Source organism: Lepidochelys kempii, chromosome 24, assembly GCF_965140285.1.
Source record: "Lepidochelys kempii isolate rLepKem1 chromosome 24, rLepKem1.hap1, whole genome shotgun sequence".
Taxonomy (NCBI): Eukaryota; Metazoa; Chordata; order Testudines; family Cheloniidae; genus Lepidochelys; species Lepidochelys kempii.
The window spans coordinates 6,986,701-6,994,289 of NC_136403.1; positions in this window are offsets into that span (position 1 = coordinate 6,986,701).

A 7,589-nucleotide genomic window follows, 5' to 3' on the forward strand; every position below is an offset into this window, starting at 1 on the left:
TGGCTCACGTTCCCTGACATTACACACCCTCCTTGCACATTTCTAAACCAGACCCACACAATTCACATGGATGGTTGAACAAAGCCTTTGCCTTAACACCTTATGTTGTAATGGTGCCTTTTGTTCTGATGGATCCCATGACATCAGGCAGACTCTTGAAGGCTCTCCTCACCAGCTACCAAAATGCACCTAGCTCTGGAGTGGAACGTGTGGCTGCTGTTAGCAGGCAGCAACACTGCTACATCTGCTCCAGGGCAGGAAGTGGAAAAACAACGCAAGAAATGACAAGGGGATTGAGGCAGGTGAGGATGGGTATTTGGGTTGGATGCCGGAACTCTTGCAACAATTGGCATGGGATCTTCAGTGATGACAAGGGGTCAGATTCTGTTTGTCTTGTCACCCAAGAAACCGACTGCAGCCGCAGCGCCTCCCATCCCCAAGCTGCAGCACCGGCTCAGGACGCTGTTGGAGGTGAGAGCCCCATTTCATTATTTGTGCTAGGTGCTGTACAAACACAGGACAAAAAGACAGTCCCTGCCTCAGGGGACTTACAATGTAAGTATGTAACTGAATTGCGAATGTGTCCTCCGGCATCTTGAATTTTCTATGTCTCCCACTTCAGTACTAACCCAGCCTGGGTCACGTAATAGAATGGGATCCCAGCAATGGGCAGTGGAGTGGGTAAGAACAGCATTTGCTGTTGCATTGAAATCCTAAACCAGTTCAGCCCGAATAAATGAAAGATTCTCAATTACACCTCTGCCCTGATATAACGCGGACCTCGGGAGCCAAAAAATAGCGCTTTATAGGTGAAACCGTGTTATATTGAACTTGCTTTGGCCTCGAGCATTTCCATTATTAATAGTCACTTCCTGCCCCCTGACTGACACCTCAGAACCCCCGACTACCCTCTCCAGAGACCCCCCCCTCCCAAGACCCTACCCCCATTTAAGCCCCCTTGCTCCTTGTCCCCTGACTGCCCCCTCCAGAGATGCACCCCCATCCCTAATCACCCCCAACCCCCCTGCTCCCTGTCCCCTGGCTGCCCCGACCCCTATCCACACCCTCGCCCCCTAACAGGCCCCCTGGGACTCCCACGCTCTATCCAATACCCCCTTCCCTTGACCGCCCCACCCCCCAGAACCTCTGAACCATCCAACCCACCCTGTCCCCTGACCGCCCCCCCGAGACCCTCTGCCCCTTATTCAACCCCTCGGCCCTGGCCTGGCACCCTTAACACACCGCTGAGAGTAGCGTGTCTGAGCCAGACGCACTGATCCACCAGCGCACGCTGCCTCGCCCCCCAGAGCGCTGCTTTCCTGGGTTCTATCCAAATTCGTGTTATATTGGGTCGCGTTATATGTGGGTAGAGATGTATTTGCTAACCAATGTTCCTGATTACTTGGGTCTTGGGCTCCAGAAAGCTCCTTCTATTGTCAAGGCAAAAAGCCGCCTTGTGTTTTGAAAGGCATCTGTGCTTGCTAACCCAAAACACCTGTCCACGCTAGGCAGAATATACTGCAGGCTGCATGTAACCCTTAAAGCAGTCTGATTTTAAGAGGCGATGTGAAGGCTCAAAGCTACCTGCACTGTGCTTGAAGAACATGGTGCAATGTGAATTTCTCACGTGCTACACAGCATGACAATGTGCTGCTTGTTTTTTGACGTTGTTTTTTTAAGATAGTTAAAGATTAAACCTTTTAAAGTTGGCTTTAATACACTGTGAAATGCCTACCATTCTTATTTAAGCAATGGCCTGTGAGGGGAGGGGTAGCTCAGCGGTTTGAGCATTGGCCTGCTAAACCCAGGCTTGTGAGTTCAATCCTTGAGGGGGCCATTTAGGGATCTGGGGCAAAAACTGGGGATTGGTCCTGCTTTGAGCCAGGGGTTGGACTAGATGACCTCCTGAGGTCCCTTCCAACCCTCATATTCTATGTGCTGATCAGTTGGCTGCCTTCTGATGTATGTTGCCAATACAGGACTAGGGTCTGAAAATCTCAACTAAGCCTTGATAAAATTTCCCTTTACATCTTTTTGGAATAAACTGTCCAGCGAAAAACTATTGGAGTGGATTGGAACTCAGTAACCAGTAGTCGGAGATTTTATGGAAAAGAAAGATTCAATGTGCATGACGGGGCCCATTTTAAGAGGGTGGGTGGACGATGCATGTTATTGGGCACTGGAAGGAAAAGCTGATGGCAGAACAGGAGGCAGAAAACGGCGTTGGACGGCCGATGTGGTATCCTGGGTGGACCTAAAGGCCTATTCATCCACCAAGAGATGAGCAGAGGATCCTGCAGAATGGGCTACCATGGTTGCAAACCTCCAGGAATGGAGAAGCCACCTAAGAAGAAAGTAACCTGTCCATGTGAAGCAGGCGGTTATTCTCGCTAATAACAAGTTGGAAAGCTTTTATTCAATCCCAACCCAATTTTTTTTCTACTGTCAGTTTTCCAAAAAAAGCCCAGTACAGAACCCCCCATGGATGATGGAAGCGTCCATTCCCGCAACGACGCTGGGGGGCAAAAAAGCATTTGGAATGAAACTTCAGCCAGCTCTGCGAATGAGCCTTCTGGATAAACAGGCACCATTCAGCCTTTGCCCTGCAGTTGTGGCTGGTCACCCCAGTCCTAAAGCAGGCAGCCATTGTGCAAGGTGCTGCATGTTTCAGTGCTATTAGGGGTATTACGGTAGCACCTAGGTGCCCCAGTCATGGCCCAGGACCCCACTGAGCTTGGCACTATAGAAACAACAGAGAGGCCTTGCCCCAAAGAGGAGCTGATCATTTAAACGTGATAATGAGAGAAGGGAAAACAAGCCACTCCCACAAAACATGGACAAACCCACAAATCTCACAAGCTCCCCTGTAACACTTGGGGGTTGTCTCTGCACCCGATCTGCAGAGGTAGCAGCGCCCCTGGGAAGGGAGCCTCACTGCAGCCTCAGTGCTCAGCTGTCACTCCCGGGAAGGAGGGGAGAAGGCGCAAGCTGCCCAGAGGAGACTTTGCCCCCATCCTTGTTTGGCCAGCTGCCTCAGAAGCATAAAGAGGTGACGGTGAGGGCTCCAGCAGGATCAGCTGTTGGTCTCCTCTGCAATCTCCTTCCATTATTTGTGCTTGGGTATTAAACCTAGGCAGGCACGTGGTTTTACGTGGCGTCCTTGCAGCTGGGAAAGGATCTGCTCTGACGCATCCGTGCCACCGCTGCACAACTGGTTCCTTGCACGGCGGCATGCTTTGTGCAATGTGGGAGAACCGGATTCAGCTGAGAGGTTGTGCTTTAGACACCCTGTCAATGGCTGGGCCTTGGCGTGTGCCCCGACTTGCAGAGCTAAGCGTATAGCTAGCCAGAGCACAGATCAAAGCTCCGGCTTCTTTATTACCTCCAGAGAAGCCAAGCTCAGAAGTTTAGCCAGGGCTTGGCATTATTTATCAGGCAGCTGCTGTTTTATGTCACGGGGGAGTGTAAAGAACAAGGGGAAACTGACATTTGGGGTTTGCAGCACCTTCAAAACAGCAGCAATGCCAGAAACAGAGAGGGAAAGCTGAGTGTTCCAAACCTCTGAGCTGAAATATAAGACCCCAGAACCATTCAAATCCCAGCAGGGTCCATTCTGCCCTTCCCAAATAGATCAGAAGAGTGCCATGCAGTTTACTCTTTATGGGTCTTTTGGATGAGACCTTAAGACATCACCATCCTGTCTGCTCTGCATTCACTTCCCAGCCTCCCTCTTTTCATCAGTGTAGGGGGTTTGTCTTGGAGCCCTTGGCCCAAATTTCCCACCTGCCCATGCTCTGTCTTAGTTGCTGGCCCCCGCTCAAGAGTTGGCTCCGTTTCTTTGGCACTGTATGTATTATAAACTAAGTGCCAATGAAAGGTACCCATCTATGCGACCTCTGTACTAAAGGCCTCAAGAACCCTGAAGACTGAAATCCACTTTTCAGCTACAGAATGACTAAGGTTTGCATGGCAAGCTTCCTGTGCCAACGTGCTGCAGCCGTGCCCGGGAAGGACAGCAATGGGAGGTAGGAAAGAGGTGCCATCATGACTCTGTGGGGTTGGGCACATTCAAAATGTGTAGCTAGGTCAGTCTCGGAGCCAACTCAGCCTGTGGGCTTTTTGCTGAGCTGGCCAATCAGTGCCAAGTGTCGTGACGGTTTCTCTGACACTGACCCCTGTCCATCAACTAGTTCCAGCCAAGCCTCCGGCCAGCAATCAGACAGTAACGCCTTTCAACTAAAGCTAGTTTTAAACTCGGCAACTGGAGGGAAAGGCCAGTCAGTCCCCCGCTCCCCTCAGCGACAGAATGTTGCAATCCCTTTCCTCTTCTCATCAGCCTCTCATCAGCGCAGGGGGGGTGGAAGGAAGAATCATAGAATATCAGGGTTGGAAGGGACCTCAGGAGGTCATCCAGTCCAACCCCCCCAAAAAAACAATTCATTTGAAGTGTGACCTTGGAATCAGATCTGGTCATGTCCAATGCCAATCACTGGCATGGCCATGTCTGTGCCGCCACCACCCCTCCCCCTCCTCCCCCCAGCATGTGTCATGAGCTCTCTGCTATTAGGCAGGATTTTATTCTCCGTACAAGCTGCGGTTTTAGGCAAGACGACCCCATATGCGCCTCGGCCTTCTCACCTCAGGCCAGTTCATTTGCCTTGAAACAGCTGTGAAGGGTCCCAAGCAATAAGCAGCTGTCAAAGGCCCAGAATTTCTTCTGTTCAAAGGACTCCAAGACCTTTACTGGCCCCTACCACGGTGGTCCTGCTGTGGTTCTGTCCTGTGGCTTGTCCGCTCTACATCAGGTGATAGCTGACTTGTTGAGTGAGTTGCACAGCCTGGCCAAATTCCACCATGACTTACCCCCCTTCCCCCACTCCCGTGACCGAAATCAAGATGAGATCTTCACCTTGATTTTGGTCATGGGAGTGGGGGGTAAGTCATGGTAGAATTTGGCCCTTTTGTCTTGGGCAATGATGGGTGAACCAAGGTTTAGATTAACGCCCAGACATTTGGCTGATGATATGAACGATCCAAACTGCTTGGTTCAGAGCCAGTAATTGTCCAAGGAAGCTCTTGCCTATATGATTTGTGCCACTCATGATTCCCTGTTGGAACTGGGCAGCGCCAAAGGGTGGGGCAAAGTAGTTTTTAAATCACAAGTGACCTGGATGTTTCCAAGGTTCGGCGCCTGAGTTCGAGTGTTGGACAAAGAGTTCTTAAATAATACACATCCACTCCTGCAAGCTGCTCTGTGCTGGCAAATCCCGGTGCTCATGCAGAGCCAGGGGGCTGCACATGGCCTCAGAGACTTGTTGGCATGGAGCAGCTGGTCATAGCAAGACCTACATGTGATTGTATAGAAGGCCACTTGCTCCCTACTCTCAGGCTTTTTCTCCTTCCCTTGGCTTGTGATTAAGCCTGTCTTGAGATGCCCAGGTGCTGTTCTAAAAGTGAAGATCAGGGGGACAGGGTGAGCCGGTAGGACACTGTCAGCGGACTGAATTTGCCCACAGCTTTAGGGAGCTCACTGGAGGCTGGCTAGACAAAGCACCCTGCCTGGAGCCTTGACAGGGCATGACACTTTCCTAGTGCCGGATGCCAAGTCTGTACACACCCTCGTGTCAGTGTGGCCTCACCAGTCTCCGAGGCCACCAACCTCCACGAAGCACCTGGGGGCTCTAGTAGGGACAGGAGGCGTGTGATGGAGCCAGGGCTGCCTTTGCTGAGCTACCGCTCCTCCAGAAATGAAGAAGATGCCATTGATCTGATCCTGGACCAAGCATCCCCACGTCTCAGTGAAATCAATGAGAGTTGCAAGTGCTCAGCACCCCCTGAGCAAGCTGCACAAGAAAACATTCCCCCTGAAAAGGCAAGCAATTCCTTGATGACAGACTTCTTAAGAGGGACATGTCTGTATGGCCCCAGTCCCCAAAGGGTTAAATTAAGCCCATGGGCAGGTAAGCTTGTGGGAAGAGGAATTGAAACTGACAGCCCTCTTGGACTGGTGCTTTTTAAAAAAGGCTTTTAAAGTCCGAAGTGGAAAATAGAGTAGTTTTCCTTGTCGAGAAATGATTTATGCACTGGCTAGGCTGTGTGGGGCTCTTTTCCCAATCCCCCCGCTGGGCTTGGGGGCTGCTGATGTGAATTATTGAAGACAAATGCTCAGTGGAGCAAGGGAAAAGAGGAGGCAGGAATTAGACTGAATGGCTGTTTCCATGGAGACCCAGCAGGGGGATGCTATCCTTCAAGGAACATCAAGCTCGCTGCTCTTAAGGAATACTACTGCATGGCTTAGCGGCCCTGTCAGGGCGCCCTGGGCTAAATGGGATGCAGAGATGACAGGGTCAGAGTCCCACTAGTACCCTGGAGCGGAGACCACCAAATGTTTACAGCTGTCTGGTCCAATTAGCCTCATGGGGGACTTCAAATCCTACAGATGACCTCCACCAGAGTCTAGGATCACAATGAGGGGGAACGTGCTTGCAAACAAGCAAGTGCGGTTGGTATGTGTATGTGGCCATGGGATGAGCGTGTGTGCGTGAGAGTGAGCACAGGTTCTTAGGGTGGGTGGCACATGCGGGCAAGGCCAAATGGTGCTTCCCCCCCCATTTGTTAAACTTTTGAATACCTTATTTTTTATTGCATTTGTAGCCCATTTCATGACTTTGCATGCATGATTTAGTCCTGTCATATAAGATGATACATTTGCACACGAGGATCTGTAAATGTGTATTTATTTGTGCCCCCATATATAAGCAAAAAAAAAAATTCATTTCCACTAAGCTTTTAGAAACTTTTTAATGTTAAGAAGAACTGAAATGTACTACCATCAATACCGGAAACATGTTACTTCCAACATTTTATTTTCCCTTTTGTCGCTAACAACAAAAACTGTGCCCAGAGCCCCCCAAAGCCCGGCACCCCAGGCAGTCGCCTGCCCCTAAATCCAGCCCTGCATGTGGGCAAGGTTCTATGACATTGGTGGGAACTGGCCCCTCACTGATCATCTCAGCAGAATGGTCAAGGCATCAATGGGCTATGGATACAGCTCTCTTTGGCCTTCTGGTCAGGATTGAGACACGCTGATCAGCTCACAGTGGGAGTCTCACCTTGTTCTGCTGATACACAGAGGATCTGGGTCTCCAGGGCTGTGCAGCCGTCACCTCAAATTCACACCCACCCTCATAAAAATGTGGGTCTTCTCTGACAAGTAATGTTGTAAAACTGGCCCCTCCGACTCCCCAACTGTTCCCTGTGAGTTTCTGAGTCACTTCCGCCACCAGGACCGGCCTGAAAAAGCGCTTCACCCCGGTGGCTCTGCGACAGCCGCCACAGCTCCTGGCAAGCGAGCTGGAATCCATTCTGCCTGGCGTCTCCTCAGCTAAGTTCCAACTGAAGGATCTTTATTACTGCTGATGAGGTGAGAGACAGAAAGACGCCCGGCTACCAATTCAGACCCCCCCCCCCCCCCCAGGTTCAATTCGAAGAGCTGCCTGGCCAACTAGAAAAATATCTTTTGGCTTGTGAACTGAGCTACTATGAGACAAGATGGAGAAGGAAGAAATGGAGGAGCCCCACAAGATCGC